Genomic DNA, 23,403 nt, shown 5'->3' on the forward strand with positions numbered 1-23,403 from the left:
TTTTATCCATTAACAGATGACTAGATAAGCATAATGTGGTATGTACATACAATAGAATTTTATCCAGCCTTAAAAAGGAAGGAAATTCTCACAGATGCTACACTATGGATGAAGCTTGAAAATATTTGCTAAATGAAATAAGTCAGATGCAAAAGGGCAAATATTATATGAGGGGAATGGAGAGTTCTTATTTAATGGATTTAATGAGTTGCTCCTTGGAATGACAAAAAAATTTCTGGAAATGGACAGTAGTGATGGTTGCACAACACTGTAAATGCACTTGATGCCACTGAATTCTACACTTAAAAATGGCTAAGAGGGTAAATTTTGTTATGTTGTTAGTGCAAAACCTAGGAAGCTAGAAATTGATGACATTTTCCTTCAGCTGACTAATTACTACATCAACATACAAAAATTGTTTCCTCTTTTCCTGGCCATCTAATTTCTACCAGTCAAATCAGGTATTAAAAACAGTCTTAGGAAATCTCTCCTCTTTTCTTCACTTCGCTTTCTCTCTTTTTAGGGATAAAGCCCAAACAATCTACCACTGACTTTCTTTGAAGTGTCAAAGCCTGAAAGGAGCATCATAGGTTCAAAATAGGGATTAAGAAAACTCAGGAATCACTTTCACACAACTCAACAATGGGATACTCAGATGAGTAGCGTGAATGCCTTTATACTAGAGGCCTGAAGACATACCAGCCCTTCTCTCACGGAAATCATGAGTCAGCAAGGCATATAATGATCTGTGATCTAAATAAAGTTAGGAAGTAGTATATGATCATGTTTGAGCAGAACAGATCAGTGCTATGGAAAGTCTGGGGAGAAAGAAAGAGTAGAGTCCGCATCATCTTAACAGGGATGGAACAGCTAACGTAGATGAGGAATTGAGGACTGAGAGCAAGGAGGGTATTTGGAGAACACTTAGAGAGGGACAGAACCCAAAAAAAATGATCACGTATGGGGCAGGGAAGGGACATAAAGGACAGCCACCAAGTTAGAGTAGGGGACTTATTCTAGGAAGTAGGAAGTAACATGAAAAAGGGAGGCTGACTCACTAATCTATGTGGTGAAGAGGAAGTGGTTTCAATGATTCAATGATTGAAATGGTTTCAATGATTGAAAAAGGGTCTACTCATATGTGGTAAAAGTCCCATAGGCTGGAAAGCACCTATTAGTTACTGAATTTTGCTGGAAAATTTACAACAAAAAAATTAATACTTGGCCGGGCGCAGTGGCTCAAGCCTGTAATCCCAGCACTTTGAGAGGCTGAGACGGGCAGAACACGAGGTCAGGAGATCAAGACCATCCTGGCTAACATGGTCTGTCTCTACTAAAAAGTACAAAAAACTAGCCAGGCGAGGTGGTGGGCCCCTGTAGTCCCAGCTACTAGGGAGGCTGAGGCAAGAGAATGGCGTAAACCCGGGAGGCGGAGCTTGCAGTGAGCTGAGATCCAGCCACTGAACTCCAACCTGGGCGACAGAGCGAGACTCCGTCTCCAAAAAAAAAAAAAAAAAAAAAATTAATACTTGTTTCATACTTAGATTTAGCCTATATTTTCAACCTTCTTGATATTATAACCTAAAAGTTTGAACATGTAAGATCAAATAACTTTATGTTTAGAATTTTATTTTTCAAAATGAAATTCCCATTAAGTCATCCTCTACCCTAATCCCTAGTATTTACTATGAAATGCTGGGTCCCATTCTAAGCCAACTCACTGTAAGTGGCCTTTTCCCTGAATAGATCATCTTCAGATCATGGGGCCTCCTACAGGTCTTCATTAGTTTATTCCAGCCCCAGCCACCATTAGATCCCAATACCAGATTTATCAATTTGTGGGAGCAAACATAGGTACCCGTTATTAAATTTCCAGCAACTTTAGAGTCTGTATGAAACCAATCTGGCATTTGTATTGTTCACACAAATGCAGTAATTCAGTGGCAGAGGATTAAAGGCTCAAAACCCCTCAGCATGCACTGCTGCACAGCAAATGTAAACCCAGGAGCTAAAACCAAATGAGAAAGAGATTCATCGAGCCAGGGAACACCATAGGCTCAACAATGAAGCCTAAGGCAGATCCATTTTTCTTTCCAGAGCTCATGCTGTATATTATCATTAGGAGGGAGGTACTGAATCTTTTGCCTTAGGATCTGAATCTGTTTCCATGGTGACAAGAGAGTGGGTCTTTAAACTCCAGGACAAATGAATGAAGCATTCACGGAATCAGGCAATTTCTGGTTATTTTCAAAGCTTAGGAAAAGACAGATAATGGCTGTAAGTCTTGCCAAACACTGATTTGTTTCATTTTTAAGTACAGAGGTCAATGATGGAGAAATGTAAGAGAACTGCATTCCGAACCAATACTGACCTTAGAACAAGTATAAAACAGTCCTGATTCTTAATGGGGCTTATCGTGTAAAATAAAACTACGCTGGCTTCACCTCAGATGGCACTAACACTGTAATTGCCATGAATTCAAGCAGAACATAGCAATAGGAGAAACTGGGCTTTTTTTTTTTTTTTTTTAACAAGTTTTTTTTTCCTTTCAGTTCAATTGAAGTGTTGCTTTCTAAATACCAAGGACAGTTAATCTCATGCTTTCAAATGGTAACAATGAACCCAACAATCTAAGTGAATAACTTTTTAAGTCTAGAATTCTTTTGTGGACTCCCTATTAGAAAACTTTCTATGGAGTGCAGTTTGGGGTCTTGAGGCATTACCTGTTTGTTAGAGTTTATCTAGAAGGCCAGCACTACTTTTGCAGCTCTCTTGACTGAACTTGTTATAAAGTTGGATGGCAATGGATTAGGAAGTCTTGTCTGGTACCACCATTTTTGCAAAAAGATGTCAACTCCATCCCTCAGCTCATTTGATCTATTTTAACTTTAATATATGGATCTTCCCTTAGTCAATAACAGAAAACTCTCACCAGACAAAATGCCTCAAAGGACCTTCCATCGGATCTTTATCAAATTCTCTTTGTGAGTCCACTGGTAATTGTTTGAAGGACATAGTCTCTTCCTTTCTCCACATGTGTGGTTCTTAATCCTGGCCACACTTTTGAATCCTCTGAGGAGCTTAAGATGGAAGTCTCCAGAGATTTTGATTCAATTGGTCTGGAGAAAAGTCCAGGCAGTGCAATTTTTTTAAAGAAGAAAAAAAAATTTTAAGAGACAGGGGATCCCTCTGTCGCCTGGGCTAGAGTGCAGTGTCAGGCTGCATACTTTAAAAAAGCTTCTCTGGTGGTTCTGAGGCACTGCCCAGGATGAGAACCATTGATACCCAGAGACTACCAGGATGGTTAGGGCTAATGAGCTCACTCTTTTAAAGCATTTATTATACAAGTTATATATGAATACATTTCTTCTTATTTAAAAAGTTAAAATATGACTGGGCATGGTGGCTCATGCCTGGAGTCCCAGTCCTCCCTTTGGGAGGTGGAGGAGGGCAGATCACTTGAGGTCAGGAGTTGAAGACCAGCCTGGCCAACATGACAAAACCCTGTCTCTACTAAAAATACAAATATTAGCTGGGCATGGCGGTATGCGTCCCTAATCCCAGCTACTTGGGAGGCTGAGGCATGAGAATCACTTGAACCTAAGAGGCGGAGATTGCAGTGAGCCAAGATTGTGCCACTGCACTCCAGCCTGGATGACGAAGCAAGAATCTGTCTTTAAAAAAAAAATAAGACATTACAATTAAATCCTTCTTTGGCCACCTGCCCTGCTTCCAATCCCGGGACATTCTTCCAGGACTCATTCTGTTCATTTACATACATACATACTCATAGATATACTGGTGAATATACACATATATGAAAATACAAATACATTTCATTTTTCAAAATAATTTTAACATGTTTCCTACTATGCATATTGTTCTGCTGCTGTTTTCACCTAACAGTATGCCTTTGAGTGCTTTCCATGTCATAGTTCTCTGTTTTATTACTTTCAACTACTATATGGCATTTGCATACCATGTAGTACTTGAAAGCATTTCTTGTAAATGAAAGTATTTCTTTTAAAATGCCATTCCTGTAAATCTCTGCTGTCCAGTATACTAGCCACCAGCTAAATGTGGTTACTGAGTATTTGAATGAGACTGGTATGAATTGAGATGAGCTAAAGTGTAAAATACAGACCAGATTTTGAAAACTTAATACTAGGAGGAAAAGAATGTAAAATGCCTCATTAATAATGTTTTATATTGATTACATGTTGAAGCAATAATATGTTTCATATATTGGATCAAATAAAATATATTTAAATCAATTTCACCTGTTTCTTTTTACCTTTTTTTAAATTTTATTTTTGAGACAGAGTCTCACTCTGTTGCCCAGGCTACAGTGTAGTGGCACAATCTCGGCTCACTACAACCTCTGCCTCCTGGGTTCAAGTGATTCTTGTGCCTCAGTCTCCCAAGTAGCTGGGATTACAGGCATCCACCACCATGCCCGGCTAATTTTTGCATTTTTATAAGAGACAGGATTTCACCATGTTGGCCAGGCTGGTCTCAAACTCCCTGCCTCGAGTGATCCTCCTGCCTTGGCCTCTCAAAGTGCTGGGATTAGAGGCGTGAGCCACCACGCCCAGCACTTTTTACTTTTTAAATGCAATGATTTGAAAATATGAAATTACTGATGTGGCTAACACTGTATTTCTATTGAATGAGTCTGCACCAAATAATGGGCATTTAGGCTTCTTACAGTTCATCTGAAATCACAAGAAAATAAGTGCCACAGTGGACATTACGATACATCAGTTGTTCCCAATGGGATGCTATCTGGTAAAGAAACACTCTGGCCACAACTTAGAGGGGTAACTGGCACTTACTGAGTAGAGGCCAGGGTTGCTGCTAAACATCTGGCAATGCACAGGACAGTCTCCCAAAGCAAAGAACTGGCTGGCCCCAAATATCACCAGTGCTGAGGTTGAGGTTGAGAAACCCAGTTAAGTATAAATCCTTGTCCATGTGTGGGAGTGCTTCTATTTTTTTTTTTTTTTTTTTTTTTTTTGGACAGGGTCTCACTCTGTCGCCCAGGCTGGAGTGTGGTGGTGCAGTCTCGGCTCACTGCAACCTCTGCCTCCCAGGTTCAAGCGATTCTTAAGCCTCAGACTCCTGAGTAGCTGGGATTACAGGCATGTGCCACCATGCCTGGCTAATTTTTGTATTTTTAGTAGAGACAGGGTCTCGCCATGTTGGTCAAGCTGGTCTCGAACCCCTGGCCTCAAGTGATCCGCCTGCCTCAGCCTCCCAAAGTGCTGGGATTATAGGCGTGAGCCACTGTGCCCAGCCAGCAGTGCTTCTTAAAGGTAGATCTTAAGTCATGGAATTGTCTGTGCTTTTGAAATGTTCATACACAACACCAAACTGCCCTTCAGAGTGGATATGCCAGTGTCACCTCCCATCAGCAGGACAAGAGAATATTCAAATTAATCTTTAAAGAAAAAGTAAATAAATCCAGCTGGAAAAGTTTGAAAGGCTTCAAAATGTCCACTAAATATTATAAGTTCCTACAACCACCAGCAGGAATGACAATACAACTCTAAGTCCTAGAGTTTTAAGTAATATTTGGAAGTTTTAATCTATCCTCACCCTTTTATGAAATGTCTTTCATGATCCCAAAACATAACTCACTTTGGGTCCTGGCATTGTTAATTTATAACTAACTGACTAGTATATCTCTCTGCTTTACAACTGTGGCCAAAATTTGAATCTTAGGAGAGTGAACTTCAACAATCTCAAATGCTACACTAATTAAAAATAAGAATTATTATTTGTATTTGTCATATACCCAGGGCCCTAAAGCTCTATTTTCCCAAAAATATTGCCCTTGGAATAACCTTCATGTGTAGTAACTGATAACACAAGTCATGTGCCTGGGCCCAGTGTCTGTTCTCAAACATACTACATATTTATTATTTAGAGATGATCCTGCCAAACAAATCAGCAAGTACAAATACGTTATAAATCTAAATCTGTTATGCAAACCTGGAGGTACACTTTATGTAAAATGTATTGCTCCCATATGTTTACATTTTACCTAGTCTTTAGGAAGCAAGACTATCAACCTTCTCCAATTTTCAATTTCCATGTTTACAAAAATGCAAATTTTTGCTAACATGATTCGTGTTGCAGGGTTGTTTTGTTTTTCTTTTTAGGCTGGAGTGCAGTGGCGCGATCTCGGCTTACTGCAAGCTCTGCTTCCTGGGTTCACACCATTCTCCTGCCTCAGCCTCCCAAGTAGCTGGGACTACAGGCGCCCACACCTGGCTAATTTTTTTGTATTTTTTAGTAGAGACAGGGTTTCACTGTGTTGGCCAGGATAGTCTCGATCTCCTGACCTCGTGATCCGCCCACCTCGGCCTCCCAGAGTGCTGGGATTACAGGCATGAGCCACTGCGCCCGGCTCTTCCAGGGTTTTTTAATGACATATCAATGTAAGATACTCTACAGCCATAAGCTCTTTAGGTAAATTCCAACCCTTATCAGCTTCCTCTGCTGTGAACTTCCAATAAAGAACTAACTTTAACAATCATCCTGGAGTGAATCTGAATCCTGAATTCATTCTCAGTATGCATTATAGCAGGCAAAATGAGATGAGAGCTACAAATAATTACAGTTAATTGTAACTAGTCACCATTTTCTCCTACGAGTTTTAAAAAAACATGTTTGGGGGGCAGTTTTCCAGAGTAAAGTTATTCTGGCCGGGCGTGGTTGGCTCACACCTGTAATCCCAGCACTTTGGGAGGCCAAGGCGGGTGGATCACCTAGGTCAGGAGTTCGAGACCAGCCTGGCCAACATGGCAAAACCCTGTCTCTACTAAAAATTCAAAAATTAGCCGGCCATGGTGGTGAGCGCCTATAGAACCAACTACTCGGGAGGCTAAGGCAGGAGAATCGCTTGAACCCGGGAGGCAGAGGTTTCAGTGAGCCAAGATTGCACCACTGGACTCCAGCCTGGGTGACAGAGTGAGACTCCATCTCAAAAACAAAGAAACAAGTATTCCATTATGGCCAGCAAAAGTTTGTGATAATGTTCTTGCTCTAAATGATATTTATTGCTCTAAAATGATATTTATTGCTCTCAAAATATCTTGCTCTAAAATGATATTTATTGACTTTCCTATTTTTGGCCTAAAAGATTCTAAATAATTTGTTCTATGGAGGTAGGGAGGAAGAGGAGGAAGGAAGATTAGAAAGAAGGAGGTGGGCTGGGCGGTAAGCTCCCTGAGACAGAGTGGTCTTTCTTGTTTATCACTTTACCTGCAGCTCCCAGAGCAGGTCCTGGCTCACCTAGCATAGCTCAAATACTGCTGAAAGAATGTTAACTGGCCAGGCGCAGTGGCTCATACCTGTAATCCCAGCACTTTGGCAGGCCGAGGTGAGTGGATCACTTGAGGTCAGGAGTTCAAAGACCAGCCTGGCCAACATGGTGAAACTAAAAATGTGGGGGCTCAGATATTTCCAGTGGGAATATAGAATCTCACTCTACTAAAAATACAAAATTAGCCAGGGGTGGTGGCACACGCCTGTAATCCCAGCTACTCGGGAGGCTGAGGCATGAGAATCACTTGAACCCAGGAGGCAGAGGTTGCAGTGAGCAGGGATCATGCCACTGCACTCCAGCCTGGGTGACAGAGCGAGACTCCATAGAAAGAAAGAAAGAGAGAGAGAGAAAGAGGAAAGAAAGAAAAGAAAAGAAAAGAGAAAAGAGAAGAAAAGAGGGAGGGAGGGAGGGAGGGGAAGGAAAGGAAGGGAGGGGGGAAGAGGAAGGAAAGGAAGGAAGGAAGGAAGGAAAGGAAGGAAGGAAGGGAGGAAGGAAGGAAGGAAGGAAAGGAAGGAAGGAAGGAAGGAAGGAAAGGAAGGAAGGAAGGGAGGAAGGAAGGAAGGAAGGAAAGGAAGGAAGGAAAGGAAGGAAGGAAGGAAAGGAAGGAAGGAAGGAAGAAAATTAAGTTGTTAACGATTAAAAAAGTTACCAAGGTAAAAATATATACAAGTTAAATCCAAATTTTGATTCAGAAATGCAAATTCGGATCTGGCAAATCTGTGGCATGGAATCTGCTGGTGGGGAGGGCAGAGCCCTTCACAACAGTTAACCTGAGGAGGAAAGGCTGACTGGGCTTTCCTAGGTGCAAGAGGTGGGGCAGGATGGCGAAGTCTCTCAGAATTTACAGGCGGGGAGCTCCCTGGGTTTGTCCTGCTCATGGGCCACAGAGCTGAGGAGCAGGCTGCAGAGGAGATGGGGCTGCCTTCAGCAAACCCCCTTTAGCTGGTCTTGTGGAGGGAGCAAAGACACAATTGAAACAGCAAAGGTGCACTTCAGAAACCCCTAGGGGGATGCAATTTGGAAAGCGACTGTGATGCCACTTCTGAGATCAGCAGGAGTCTCTGCTACTCAATACTTTCAGGTGGATCTCCAAATCAGACACGTTTTTCAATGCCCAGGCAGAAAGAGCCTTCTATTTAGCCCAGCTTTGACGAGAAACCCAAGTCCCCTATGTTCCTTCTCTTATTCTGTTAAAAGGCTCCACCACCCCAGATGCATTTTAAACTGAATCTCCAGCCCCATGAATCTCTTTTGCCTTTTTTTTTCTAATGGGGTTGGGGAAAAAAGGTTCCCTCCCCACAGAAGGTGGGTTGAACTTACTATTGCTATTAATATATGTTTCAAGCATGCTCTTCCCTTGATCCTGGTTGTGACGTGGTAACTAGCAAGGCGGCCAGGGGGATGCAGTCCTATTAGCACAGCAGCATAGGCAGAGATCATTGGCATTTGGCCGAACATGGGCACTCAAGAAGGAAAATACCTACTGCTGGTGTGCTGCAGCTACTCCTCTCCAGTGCTGGAGGGGCCAGAACTGTCCTGCCCAACAAGTTTCCTGAGCGCCTACTATGTGTTGGGAACTGTGAAACGGCTGTGAACGACAAGGACACAGCTCCTGCTCCCCAGGAGCTTACAGAACGGTCAGCAGGAGACAACTGCACAGGAGACCACTCATATAGTGAGTTCTGCTGACAGGGGCTGCTCCAGGGAGGAATTAAGGTGGAAGGAATGAAGGACCCAGGCTATCTGGGGGCTTTGGTTTCTCCCCTGGGTTCAGTACTTCAAGGGCTGTGTCTGGCCCCCTAAAGCGAAAAAGAGTGCCATCTCCTCTTGGAGGAGGGTAGTAGGGGATATATGTTTTTCTTTTTTCTTTTCTTTAAGACGGAGTTTCGCTCTTTCACCCAGGCAGGAATGCCGTGGCGCAATCTCAGCTCACTGCAACGTCTGCCTTCCAGTTTCAAGCAATTCTTCTGCCTCAGCCTCCCAAGTAGCTGGGATTACAGGTGCGTGGCACCATGCCCGGCCAATTTTTGTATTTTTAGTAGAGATGGGGTTTCACCATGTTGGTCAGGCTGGTCTCGAACTCCTGACCTCGTGATCTGCTTGCCTTGGCCTCCCAAAGTGCTGGGATTACAGGCACGAGCCACCACACAAAAATCACAGAGAGGAAAATGTCCATACATTTTAGGACCAAGAATTTTATTTGGATTGATTTTTGTCATTATTGTTTGCTTGGAGGAAGTTGCTTATCTTTAAAGCAAACAAATAAATATATATATTTACTTAATTCTAACAGCATTTCCCCCAATTTTAACAGCTTTATTGAAATACAATCAACATACTATAAATTTACCCATTTAATGTGTACAATTCAATGGTTTTTAGTATATTTACTGAGTTGTGCAATCATCACCATAATCTCATTTTAGAACATCTTATCATGTTTTAAAGAAAGAAACCCCAAAAGAAACTTTGTACCCATTAGCAGCGACTCCTTGCCCCCACCACTGCAGCCCAGGCAACACTAATCTACTTTGTCTCTTTAGATTTGCCTATTCTGGGCATTTCATATGTGGAATCATGCAATATATGTGTTCTTGTGTGTGTGTGTATAATTGGCTTCCTTTATTCACATAATTTTTTAGGTTTATTTATCTGGTAGCATGCATCAGTACTTCATCTTTTTTAATTGCCAAATAATACTCTATTATGGCTATTCCACATTTTGTTTATTTTTTCATCAGATGATAGACATTTGGGTTGTTTCCACTCTTTGACTACTATGGATAATGATGCTATGCAGATAAGTTATCCAGACAAATCTTCCATTCTTCCTCTTTCTTGGGTCAGTCCTACCTTTAGACATTTCTTTTTCCTCCTTTCTTTCATAAGATGAAAGGAAATATCATGTATCCATCATAGTTTTATAGAATACATAAAAAGACACAAATTCCAAGTTGGCCGCAAAAGGTATTTTAGAAGAGAGGCTTTGTTTCAATGTGTAATAAACTGATGTGTGACCTGTGATCCAGTTTTTAAAAATATTTATGTCAGAATCACAATCTGCAATTAGAAACTAAAATTAACTAGCAACAAATAAAATAAATTAGTTTGAATTAGCCAAAGTAATCAAGTTTATCAAAGAAATTAAATATATTAAGCAATAATTAGCCTAAACATCATCCCATGCCTTGAAAATCTTGCAAAAACTTGGTGTCTGTATGCCTCCTGGGGACTCTGTACATTTTTAAATGAGGTCAGGCCAGATCCAATTAGGATGCTCTGAATGCTTTGGGGTTATAGTTTAATGAGTTACAGCAATAATTTACTAAATGTTCCATTGTGGCTTCATGGAGATAATATTACAGGTAGATAGCATAGGTCTATAGAACTAGCTGATTAGGATTTGCAGAAATAAACTATGAATAGTAAGCCAACAATACACTATCAATGCTAAATAAATACTTAGTGATATTATCTCAGCTAAAATGAGATTATAGGTCACTTTAATACTCTGCTTGAAAGTTATTTTTATCAATCCTTGAATGCTTTCAGAGAATAATCTCTTAAATTTTCTGCATCATAGATGTTGGGTTGCAGGAGAGGGGAGCATTAAAAGTAAAGATCTAGGTTTCAGGCAGGGTGCGGTGGCTCACCCCTGTAATCCTAACACTTTGGGAGGCTGAGGCAGGTGGATCACCTGAGGTCAGGAGTTTGAGACCAGCCTGGCCAACATAGTGAAACCCTATCTTTACTAAAAATACAAAAATTAGCCAGACGCAGTGGCAGGCACCTGTAATTCCAGCTACTCAGGAAGCTGAGGCAGGATAATCACCTGAACCTGGGAGGTGGAGATTGCAGTGAGCCGAGATTGCACCACTGCACTCCAGCCTGGGCAACAGAGCGAGATTCCGTCTCAAAAAAAAAAAAAAAAAAAATCATCTAGGTTTCAGCTTCCACTGGGATACAACTGATCTGTGCTAAAGGGATAAGCTGGCTCAATTTCTCCAGGGCATCTGCAGGCTCCATGACGGTGTGATAGTGGAAGGAGGGTAGGCAAGGGATGAGCAATACACTGAGGGGAAATCTTGCACCAAAATCTCTAACCATGGGCTAGGATGCTAGACATGGGTCAAGAATCATCACAAAGTTCAAAGACAGTGGCCAAATGCAATTAGACTTTCATACCACTTAAGCACTACCCTTTGTTTTTATAACTTCTGTCTGCTTCTCTGTGGTTAATAGACCAGAGGTTAGGGGAAACTTTGGTGTTGGCATGTGACTAACTCCACTTCAGAGAAGAAGAGGGTCAGGAGAGAAGGCAGCATATAAGGAGCTTAGAAAAAGAGTAACCATTGTACTATTCATATATATCTACAAGTATCTATGTATCTCTATACATCCCATAACCTCACGTTGTAAACCTCAAATATCCACAACAAAATTTATGTTTAAAAAAAGATATGGGTATCATGCCATGTACCTGTAATTCCAGTATTTTGGGAGGTTGAGGAGAAAGGATCACTTGTGCCATGAGTTCAAGACCAGCCTGGGCAACATAGCAAAAGCCCGTCCCTAAAATTAAAATTAAGCAAAAAAGAGAGAGGACCGGCCGGGCGCGGTGGCTCACACCTGTAATCCCAGCACTTTGGGAGGCTGAGGCGGGCGGATCACAAGGTCAAGAGATCGAGACCATCCTGGTGAACATGGTGAAACTCCACCTCTACTAAAAATACAAAAAATTAGCCAGGTGTGGCGGTGTGCACCTGTAGTCCCAGCTACTCGGGAGGCTGAGGCAGGAGGATGGCATGACCTGGGAGGCAGAGCTTGCAGTGAGCTGAGATCGCATCACTGCACTCCAGCCTGTGTGACAGAGCGAGACTGTCTCGAAAAAAGAGAGAGAGAGAGAGACAGAGAGAGGACCTACAGGAAACACAGGCAAGCTGCCACTGAACATAGGCAAGAGCATGACACTGAAACCAGTCTCAGCAACAGGACAATCAAGCTACACCTCGACGATATTTAAAGTTTGAAGAAAAAGGCAAAGTAAAGTCTAGAGAGATCATTACTTTCAGTGGTTTACTTCCAAATTAAAAAGTTGTTTGATTGGTAATTTCAAAGCCAATGAAGGTTTGTGTTTCCTGCCTTCCCGGACTGCCATGGGTCTGGAGAGGTGATGTGATTAAATACAGGCAGTAGTTTACAGCTAATGATGACCAATGGAAGAAAAAAATATTTCTACAACTTGAAATTCATATATTACATATACTGTTTCTCCTTGCATTTTAAATGTGTAGGGATATGAGGATTAATGTAAGTATATTTCTTTTTTTCACTTGAAATGGGTAGAAACAAGGATTCTCATCAATTGACACTATCAGGAATATTTGTTCATCTTTGAGAGTCTCATTAGGTATAATTAACAGTAGCCATCACATCAGGCAAGCTCTGGAATCTACGTACTTAATATAATATTTTTCTTGTTTATTTGCAGGCAGGCAACCTTCCTCCATGCTGCAGCTATGCTATCTGTGACATGTGGCCTCCAATATTGCTACAACAAAAGAAAAACAGGGGAGTCTTATGTGCCTTGACCCAGATAAGACTCTCTCCTCAGAGTCACATGACTCTAAAATAAGTGCAAGGGAGGTGGGAAAACTTGGCAAGTACTAACTGTTAGCTGCTTCACACCCAACTTCCTATAGAAGAGTAAATCAGCCAGATATCCACCCTATAGGGGGGAAGTAAATAAGGTTGCCAAGAAAACTTTTCTAGAGGAGGATAGTTTGAAATCACTAAGCATAGCTGGAGACACAAGATAATGGTTTCACGCTTCATATCCTTACTCAGTGTCCAGAGTTGGGGCTCTGGCCCAGACAAGGAGTGGCAGGTAGCTGGTATGGCCCCATTTGACTTCATATCTGGCTAGAATACAAGTTTCTCAACTTCAACTCCAATGTCATGAAAACTGGACATTAGCCAGGCATGGTGGTGCATGCCTGTAATCCCAGTTACTTGGACACTGAGGCAGGAGAATAGCTTGAACCTGGAAGGCGGATGTTGCAGTGAGCTGAGATTGTGCCATAGCACTCCAGCCTGGGCTATAAGAGTGAAAGTCCATCTCAAAAAAAAAAAAGAAAGAAAGAAAGAAAAAGAAAACTAGACATTACATATTACTTCCTTCTAGAATGAAAGACTCTTATTGAGATATCAAATTTGCCTAAACTTTTCACATGAAAAAAAATTTACTTCCAGGTCTTGCTTGACAGTAAATGTTTATTAACTCTTGTAAATTAAAAATTGCTTGAAGATTTTTTTTTAAAACTATTCATATCGATCTCCTATTTCAGGCCAATTGAGTTATAATGTCTAAAGACAAGCCCAAACAATTATTTTTTTTTTTAAGAAGCTGGGTAATTCTTAAAAGCAGTTAAGGTTGAGAGGTTCTATTTCAGATGTAAATCCATCTCATCTCCTACAAATTACCACTTTCTATTGATTTTAAGTCTAAAAAACTTTAAAAAGTATGAGTGCCTAAGACCCACCTCAGATATTCTGATTTAATTGATTGAGTTGTGGGGGGCTGGACTTGGGGATATTTAAAGTTCTTCATGTGATTTTAACAAGAAGTCAACTATAAGAACTGCCATTTTGTGTCAACACAGCCATCCCTAAATCCCCTCACCAGACCAGAGGTGGCATGACCAAAATGGGGTTTTGGGAGAAGGGGGTAGAATCTGCACCGTTGGTGCTATCCATGGTGCTGAAATGGTGTTGCAATGAATTTTTTTATTAGTAACCATGGTGAGCACTTATTGTTTAAAGTATTAAAATATAAAATCCTCTACAGTTGCATTTTTTAAATTGAGAGATGTAAATCTACTGCTAATCACAGAATGACATTCCTATGGATTTTCAATTCAATATCATGGCTTGTTAAGGGAGAGAGATTGACGGATATGGTGAGGGAGGGGCAAGGAGAAGAGAAAGATGTTGAAAGAGAGGGTAATTTGCTGTTGGTCTAGTGATCAGATAGGGCAAAAATAAAGATAGTTATGGCTTGTGCTCTTGGCAAATCCACATATTTTTATTTTTAGTTGATGATAGTGTACTGAATACTGAATATTTTTAATTTTTAAAAATATCTAAATTTTTACATCCCATCTAAAACTCGAAAGCATGATGTTTATTGTTTTATTTTTCTAAGAATATAGAGTGGCTTTTTTGAGGAAAAGCCTATTTCAAGAGTAACATCTTCATTTTATGCTATGTAACAATACTACCACTGAAGAGTTTCAGTTGATGCATTTGTGTAGCTTCATAAAAAATGGGTTAACATGGTGTCAGGGAACTCTAATCATTAGATATGGCCAGGAGGTTAATGTTTCCCACCTTTCCCTCCACATTCCGTACATCATTATCACAATTAAGTTGCCCAGTCAGTAATTTATTATTTCAGGTCTGAAAATCTATGCTCATTTCCTCAAATTTTACAGAGATGCTCTATGTTCCATGATTCATCCAGCAATGACTTGGTAACAAAGGGTTAAAAGGTTTAAAAAAAGAATGCTATACACCTTTCCCAATTTATGACTGTTCTCAGAAACAAAGCAAATATTTTCCGGGGTAAATGACATATGACATTATGAAAATATGAGCCTCATATGCTAACCTGAAAATGTCAAATATTTGAACCCCACCTTATCAGCAAATAGCTCAGAAATTTATGCCTCTTCCTTGCTAACCTCTAGCATTTTCCATGAGGTAGTAGTATGTGCATGGACAGAAATCTAGTAAAACACACGGAAACACCCTTTGAAACAGTGATACTCCTGTTTTCTGCAAGCAATTAAAAATTAAGGGCTTTAGGCTAGACACCAGAGGTGCTTGCTAATATGCAGATCCACAGGCTGTTTGAAGAGTTAGTGGGGAAAAATGTCTCTCATTTTAAATTAAAATTACTCAAGAACTCATTTTACTTATTACCAAGCTAAATGAGCTTGGACACCTGAATTTACTGCTTTGGGGGAAAAAAGAGTAAGTTACTGCCCTATATTTTCTTAAATAGTGTACATTCCAAAGAAAGAATTCCAGATAAATTCTATGTTCCCCTAAATGAAAGTTCAGAACTTTACCAATTTGGTTAGTATAACAATAAAATAGAGTTCAGTTCTCAGACCTTGCTTTATCCTCCATCTATATCAATATTTAACAAGTGGGTCTCATAAACTCAAGTCTTAGTGGATTCAGGTCAAGATGCTTTCAAAAACAAACACATCTGATCATCCTACAAGGGTGGGGCAGCCCTCCCTCTAGGACTGTCATCAGTGAGACATGACTTCTATTCACCAAAGAGGCTTTCAAGAGCCAGTTTACCATCAACACATGGAGAATCATTTTAGCTTAGCCTCCTTAAACTTCTGATATTCCCCATCTGCAGATTAAACACTCTAAGAACCTTCCTGTTTACTGACCACTTTCAATGAGGGCTCTGTAGAATGGAGAAGCAGGATGACAGAAGGAGTCACAGGAGGTACTTTGGAATTGCTCTTCCCATCAAATGACCTCAAAACTTGTTCTCCCAGTAGTCATGCATTTTTTATGGAAGTGAACAAAGAAATCAAATACTCCTCTCTCACCATTTAAGAGTTAGTATTACTGCAGTATGAAGATACTCATCATCAGAAACCACAGACAATAGGTCAAGGGTTGTCGAGTGAAACCTTGAATGATCATGGCAACAAGTCTTGGCCAGGAGTGGTGGCGCATGCCTGTAATCCTAGCACCTTGGGAGGCTGAGGCGGGCAGATCACGAGGTCAAGAGATTGAGACCATCCTAGCCAACATGGTGAAACCCCGTCTCTACTAAAAAAAAATACCAAAATTAGCTGGGTGTGGTGGCGCACGCCTGTAGTCCCAGCTACTCAGAAGGCAGTGGCAGTAGAATTGCTTGAACCCAGGAGGCGGAGGTTGCAGTGAGCTGAGATCATGCCACTGCACTCCACCCTGGTGACAGAGTGAGACTCCATCTCAAACAAAACAAAAACAAACAAAAAGATTAAGTCTTGCTTGCCTTTTATCTGAGGATCATTGGGCCTGCCCTGCATCAGTGGCCCTGTGATTTCAGTCTCTCACATAACTCTAGAAAACTCTTATTACATCTAGGGCCAATGACAGTTTTATACTGCTTGAAAACGTGTTTAGAACTTGCTTGATATTGTGCTTCCAGTATGAGTCAACTATTGGAATAGATACAATAGTGAAAAATATCAATCTGGAACTAGAAAAGGACATGTTTAGTCACAGGTTGCTACAACCTTGAGATATAGATGAGCACCATATGTCTTAAAACTCATAAAATTTAAAAAATTGAATGAAGATAAAGAATATTTTCATGCAAATCTTTTCATAGCCTCGGTTTACAGACTGTCCTTGCAACATTTATCCAACTTAAAATCTTATCCTCATATTTCCCATATTGTAGTTTGGTTGAAACCTCATTTCTGCACAAATATTGTCCCTATGAAGAAGTAGGCTTCAAATACAAAGAGGATTCATTACCAGAAAAGGGAATTAACCAGCTGGGTAAGAAGGGCAGACACTGTAAGTGCACCTAGAATACTGAGATCCAGTCTTCATTAACAATAAGGACTTCCACTTGATGGGCATCCAAAACACAGACATGTGGACATGAACAATGCTGTGGCCCTTATCTAGGACTATAGGGTGACACTGGCTATGATGCCTGGGCAACTGCTGGGCCACTGCCTGTGCCCTATTCTCCAGGCCATTTAGCCCTGGGAGGCTGGCAGTGAGCTGCCCGAGATGGGATGAGGATGTCTCTACCCAGGATCTCTGAGATCTAGGGCATCAGTCCCACCCTATGTCATGCCTATAAAGTTGGAATACTGGAGCATGTGACTGGCCCTCAGGCACTGAGAACAAGTAAGAGGTCTTCACACTAAGGCTGGGCACAACTGAATGCAAAGGAGCAGAGCAGGTGGAGTTGACAACTGTCTTCAGATGAGAAGACACTGCCAACAAACACCTCAACTATTCTCCCATACCCACAGGCTACTGGGAATAGACCTCTCTGCAGGGCAGGTGTGTATAGGGAAGGGGTTGCCTCAAGTCCTGCCCTTCCCCAACAATAGACAAAGATTTGGAACCAGAGACCAGCTGCTTGTCCGAACTGATACTGGTTCTGGTTTCATGATCGATCAATGACCTTGAGGCACATTCTTTTAATTTCCCCAAAATCTAGTTTCTCCAGTTTTATAAAGTGATGTTAACTTTGCAAATTCAAAGGAAATCTTGATGTCTGCAAGTCCCTGGTCTTGGGCTTTTCAAAGACCCATTGTTCTTCCTTCAGCCATTTAAGGTTACTTTCTACAACTAGATGCTACATTTTCCCCCAGATAGACATTTCAGTGACAGTCTCACCAAGATGCAAAAATAGGCTCAATTTTATGTTTCCTTTAGGTCTGCTGACTCATTTATTTAAGTCAATGGCAAGTCCTAACTTGTTCCATTGTGAAGTGCTTGGACAGAAATTACTGCTATTATAACAGTGATGTTTCTACACTTTCCAGTGATGCCCCTTCCTTGCCACCAATCCCCTTGCTAGGTGATTCATTTCTATCCTTCTCCAATTCCTCTTGGGGGCACACTTTAATCTAGTCATTTATTCATTCAAAATCTACTGAGAACCTATTACGAACCAGGGCTTTGGGAATTTTTGTCTTCTTCTGACAATTTTTAGGTGGGCTGGAAATATTCCAGGCCCACTTGTAGCTTCTTCCATTCTCATTTAATATATAGCACATAACTAGGGTGACCATATGTCCTAGTTTGCCTGGAACAGTCCTAGTTTGTGCCTGTTATGCAAGCATAGATCTCAATAGTGCCTACTTGGGTCATAGACCACTCTCGGTTGCCACTGCCACTGCCGCCATAGTGCCAGCCCCCTGGGTCTCTGCAAGGCCATGGCGGTGATGCTCCAGAATGGGAGATAAGCTGATTTGGGAGCAGACTGAATCCAGCTTCATTCAACATTACTACCAGTTATTTGATAAAGATAGAACCCAAGTAGGTACAATTTACATTGATGCATCATGCCTTATGTGGGAAGGACAGCAATTCCAGGGGAAAACTGCCATTGTGGAGAAGTTGTCTAGCCTTCTGTTCCAGAAAGTCCAGTACAGCATCACAGGAACAGGACCATTAGCCCACATCAGAGAGCTGCATCATCAGCCTGGTTGTGGGTGAGCTTAAGGTAGATGAAGACCCCATCACCGGGTTCCACCAGATGTCACTCATGTTCCTATTAAAGAATATCAGTGAAGCTTGGGTTTGCACCAATGACATGTTCAGGCTTGCCCTGCTCAACTTTGGCTGACCTCCTGTCACCCAGGCACTCACACTGTTTCCTCCTCACTCCTCTTCCCAATACTATTCTCACTCCTCCACATGCTCCAAATATCATACACAAATGAGCAGGGCCACAATGGGAGTGTGCACAGTGTGCTGCTGCCACCAAGGTGTTGTGCATGATGTTTGGATGCTAGACTAGTTGCACCTGATGAGAGAAATTTGTATTGTACCAGTGCATTCCTCAGTAATACACGTGCATGCAAGTAATATCAAAGGTTGTCTTTTAAAAGAATCTACTGACGAGTTGCTCTAGTAACCCAAAGAAGTGAAGGAGAAAGCAGCTGCCTCACTGCCCAGACATTGATTTCTTCAGAAGTTTCAATGCTTAAAGATACATTAAAGCCACACACACACACACACACACACACACACACACATAGTGCCCACTTTTACTCAGACGATCTCAGTTTGAATTATAAATGACTTGGTCACCCTAAAGATAACTAGATCTATCTGCAATTCTCATAGACTTTATGAAGGGTGTGTTTATGGGTGAAGCGGGGGGGATGTGGGAGTGGAAGGAGTCCCATTTGCAGAGACCACATGAAACCTTAGTTATGTGCTAGGCTGAGACAGGCTGCAAGAGGAAACCATGAAGCTTGCTGCCATTTTTTAAGAATCATGTTTGGAATCAGTTCTTTTCAGAGGGAGCTAACAGAGAGGTTGACAGCATAGACTCCATAGCCAGACCTGTTGGCTCTACCATTTCCTAGCTGTGGGCAAGTCATCTAACCTCTCTGTGCCTTGGTTTCCTCATATGTAAAATGAAGATAATCATAGTACCTGCTTCATGTGGTTGTTGTAAAGATAACATGAGTCAATGTACCTGGCACATCAAAACTGCTATGACATGTTTTCTGCCACAAATGATTGCCCTGAATTCAGATCCAAGTCCAAGACAACTACACAGTGGCTGGATACAAGGGAGGTCAACTTTCAAGGGAATTTTGGTGCAAAAGACTCTGGTTCAGACATTGGCAAAATTACCCCAATTGGATCCTTTTAGGAAGTAAATGTGTGATAAACAAGGCAGGTCACTGAAGTTGTATCTCAAGTTTGGCCAAGTCACAGAATCCTTAGGACCCAGGGTAGCTGAGTGCCCAGAAGTAACAATCATCCATTCCACACTCCTGTGGATGCTTCTTATCATCTCTCGTCATCCAACTTCATCTGTTGGTAGCTCTCCTTTGCCACCTTAAATACATACAGGAAGGACGGGCCAAGCTTCATTCACAGAGGAAGAGGTGCATGAAAAATCTGGAACCTCAGAACCTTGACATCAACAGGAACCTTCCTCTTCTGAACTCTTAAATTGTAACATCCTTCTCTTCCATCACAGCGTCAGATCAATCCAGCTCCCTGAAGCTCATAAATACCTTGGGCTCCTTGAAGCCTCCGTTGTTTCACAAATTATTTTTTCTCCGTCTTCATTTTCTTTCCTCCACAGCCTGGATCACGTGCCCTATCATTGTAATGCCCTTTCAGCAACACTTTACTTTCACCTCCCAGTGTTTGTCCACCCAAGGCATGAAAGCTTCCAATCCTGGATTGATCCCACTTGGCACAAGAAAACCCCAAAGAAACTGCAGAATATTTTAGGTTTATGCTGCTACTCAGTTATAGTTTACAACTTCAGTGGGCTCTCAGTGGTGTGCTTTCCTTTCTGTGGTCTAACTCACTAGCCTTCCACCTTCATTCCTGTCCTCCACAACTTTACCAACCTCTCCCCATCCCCTACTGCTTTCCACCAGGCATGTAAACACTGTTTCAGAGACACTGACCACCAGGATAGAGTCCAATCTCCTTAACTGCTGTCCATCTGCCTCCCCTGAGATCTTGTCCATTACCTTGAACTGATAGTTTGCTATCATTCAATGACAATTTGCATGCCCATTTTGCATAAGTGTTTTCACTTCTCTCCAGTCCACCAGATAAATATTTCTGAACTTTTCAAACACAACCCCCTTCACTCCCTCATCCCAGCTGCCACAATATTTAGTCATTTGTTATAGTCATATGACTTGACACCTCCTGTCATCGGTCTGATATACAGACTGATAGCAGGTAATCACAGATACATTGTGCAACACCTCCTGTTGTTACACATGTATCTGTGGTTGCCTAACATGGGTCTGTATATCTGTATTTGCCACAAGACATCGAGCTCCATAAAGTCAAGGGCCTGGTCTTGCTCATCTTTCTCTGCTCAGGCAACTGGGAAGTCTCCAGGAGACACTCAAAAACCATTGACTGACTGATGGAAACCTCACTCTCTGACTGGCAAGGCTAGGTTTTCACATCTGTACCCAGCTATGTTAAATCAAGATCCCCACTGATGAATGCAGTGCTAGCATCTGAAATCGTTGGTCAAACTGCAAATATAACAGAAGGCAGTGCTCAGAGACTTCCCAGCAGCACTCACTGCTGTGAAGCTCAGAAGTCTTGGGATATGCACAAGAACTTCACCCTATCTCTAATTGGGCTAATTCTCCCAAACAAATGATGAGACAACGCAGTCTTTGTTTTGTGAATCTGATAAGGAAATGCAAGCCAGACATTAAAGACTGAGTTCGGGTTTAAGGGGCTGGGAGCAGAGAAGAAAACAATCAAGGAAGACAAGAAAGCATTAAATTTACACCCGAGGTCATCAGGGCTTCAGCTAAAAAGGCAGATAAATAGCAGGCAGCTGGGAAATGTGGAAAAGCTCTGGCAACAGAAAACCCCAATTCAAGGAATCTGGACTCCTCTAACTCCAGATTCCAAAACAAAGGACTTCTCTGCAAGTTCATGAAGTTCCAGTAAAACTTTGTTTGGAATTTTACTTGTTTTATGTTCTCCTTGATTAAGAGGTTAGGACTTTTAAAAACTCTTTTCAGATGATTTCTGTTTGACTCTTTACTGACCTACTTCTGAGTGTATGTGTGAGAGATGCTAAACAGCCTAACTTCTGTGTCTACAAGCTTGAGATGAGATCCCCATCATCTCCTCTCCAAGCTTTCAGCCCTCTAACAGACTCCCCTACTCCCGAAAATCCTTGATTAGCCCCTAAACTAATGTTTCTAAAACTTTTCTGTGCATACCACCTGGGGATCTTGTTAAAAATACAGAGTCTGACTCAGTACATCCGGGGTGTGGTCTGCAAGTCAGCATTTCTAACAGGCCCCCAGCCAAAGCCATTGCCTCAGGTCAGAGGACCACTCCTAGAGTAGCAAAGTTCTACCCCTCCACTGGTGGACCCAAAAGACATCACCCAAGGGACAAACACGGTGCTCCATTGATCTGCAGGAATAAAGTATTTGAATTTCATGTTACATTTATCTAAAAATATAAAATCTCAACAAACACAGCTAACTAACATCATTTGGTCTGTCAGATGACCTCCCAACAGAGATTATGTGAAAAGGAATACTGAGACAAGGGCAAAAATAAAATTCTGCAACTCACAGCAGTAGACAGCAGTGGACTCACTTGTTCATTCCCATTCAGCTTTTTGCTTAAACAGTGCCAAGAAACTGGAAAAGGTAATATTAAGAATCTACCTCCACCAATCAAAGGTGGTCTAGTAGTTCAAAATAATAAAGATTATTTGGAATATGGGCTTATAGTCATCTTTAATGATGACCTTGGTAGTATATTGTATCTGAAAATAGTATATGCTTATGATTTTAAAGTAATAATCCCTAATTTGAAGAGTACATATGCAAACATTATTTGACTGATGGGGTGTGCAATCCAAGTTTGGAGACCACTGTTCTATACTACCAGCTTGCCTTTCCTTGCACCGGAGAATAAAATCCCTAGCCTCCACTCTCCCAACTCACCCTGTCTCCAGTCCTGTGACCTACCCTCCCAACCCCCACCACCCCAACCAATATTTCAGCTGAAGCAGTAGCAGGAAGAGCCAGCAAGCCCAAACTCAGATGACTGCAAGGGGCAGGGAGGTGTTACAAGAAAGTGGTCCAGATCCAGACCCCAAGAAAGGGTTCTTGGATCTCATACAAGAAAGAATTCAGGGTGAGTCCATAGAGTAAAGCGAAAGCAAGTTTATTAAGAAAGTAAAGGAACGAAAGAATGGCTACTCCACAGACAGAGCAGCCTCGAGGGCTGCTGGTTGCCCATTTTTATGGTTATTTCTTGATTATATACTAAATAAGGGGTGAATTATCCATGCCTCCCCTTTTCAGACCATACAGGGGAACTTCCTGATGTTGCCATGGCATTTGTAAACTGTCATGGAGCTGGTGGGAGTGTAGCCATGAGAAGGATCACAGGTCACTCATGGCTGTCTTGATTTTGGTGGGATTTAGCCGGCTTCTTTACTGCAACTTGTTTTATCAGCAAGGTCTTTATGACCTGTATCTTGTGCCAACCTCCTATGTCATCCTATGACTTACAATGCCAAACCATCTGGGAATGCAGCCCAGTAGGTTTCAGCCTCATTTATTCAAGATGGAGTCGTTCTGGTTCACACGTCTCTGACAGAGGGATCACAGAATCTTAAAGAGGGAAGAGTGCTTACGAGACCAGAATATGCCACCCCAAAATATGACCGTAGGAGACCAGAATATTCCATCCCAAAATATGCCTTTAAGGCATAAGAATTATTTTAAGCTGATTATTTTGAGAAACTACAGACACAG

General features: G+C 41.6%; 1 protein-coding gene and 1 pseudogene across 1 annotated transcript in view; one reads left to right on the forward strand and one right to left on the reverse strand.

The window, feature by feature from the left end:
• The window catches only part of GNA14 (G protein subunit alpha 14), a 216,167-nt gene that overhangs the window by 133,845 nt on the left and 58,919 nt on the right, over positions 1-23,403 (reverse strand). The window lies entirely within an intron of this gene.
• LOC123569101 (nuclear transport factor 2 pseudogene) lies at positions 18,335-18,728 on the forward strand (annotated as a pseudogene).

The sequence above is a fragment of the Macaca fascicularis genome, chromosome 15 (genome assembly GCF_037993035.2).
Source record: "Macaca fascicularis isolate 582-1 chromosome 15, T2T-MFA8v1.1".
Classification (NCBI taxonomy): domain Eukaryota; kingdom Metazoa; phylum Chordata; class Mammalia; order Primates; family Cercopithecidae; genus Macaca; species Macaca fascicularis.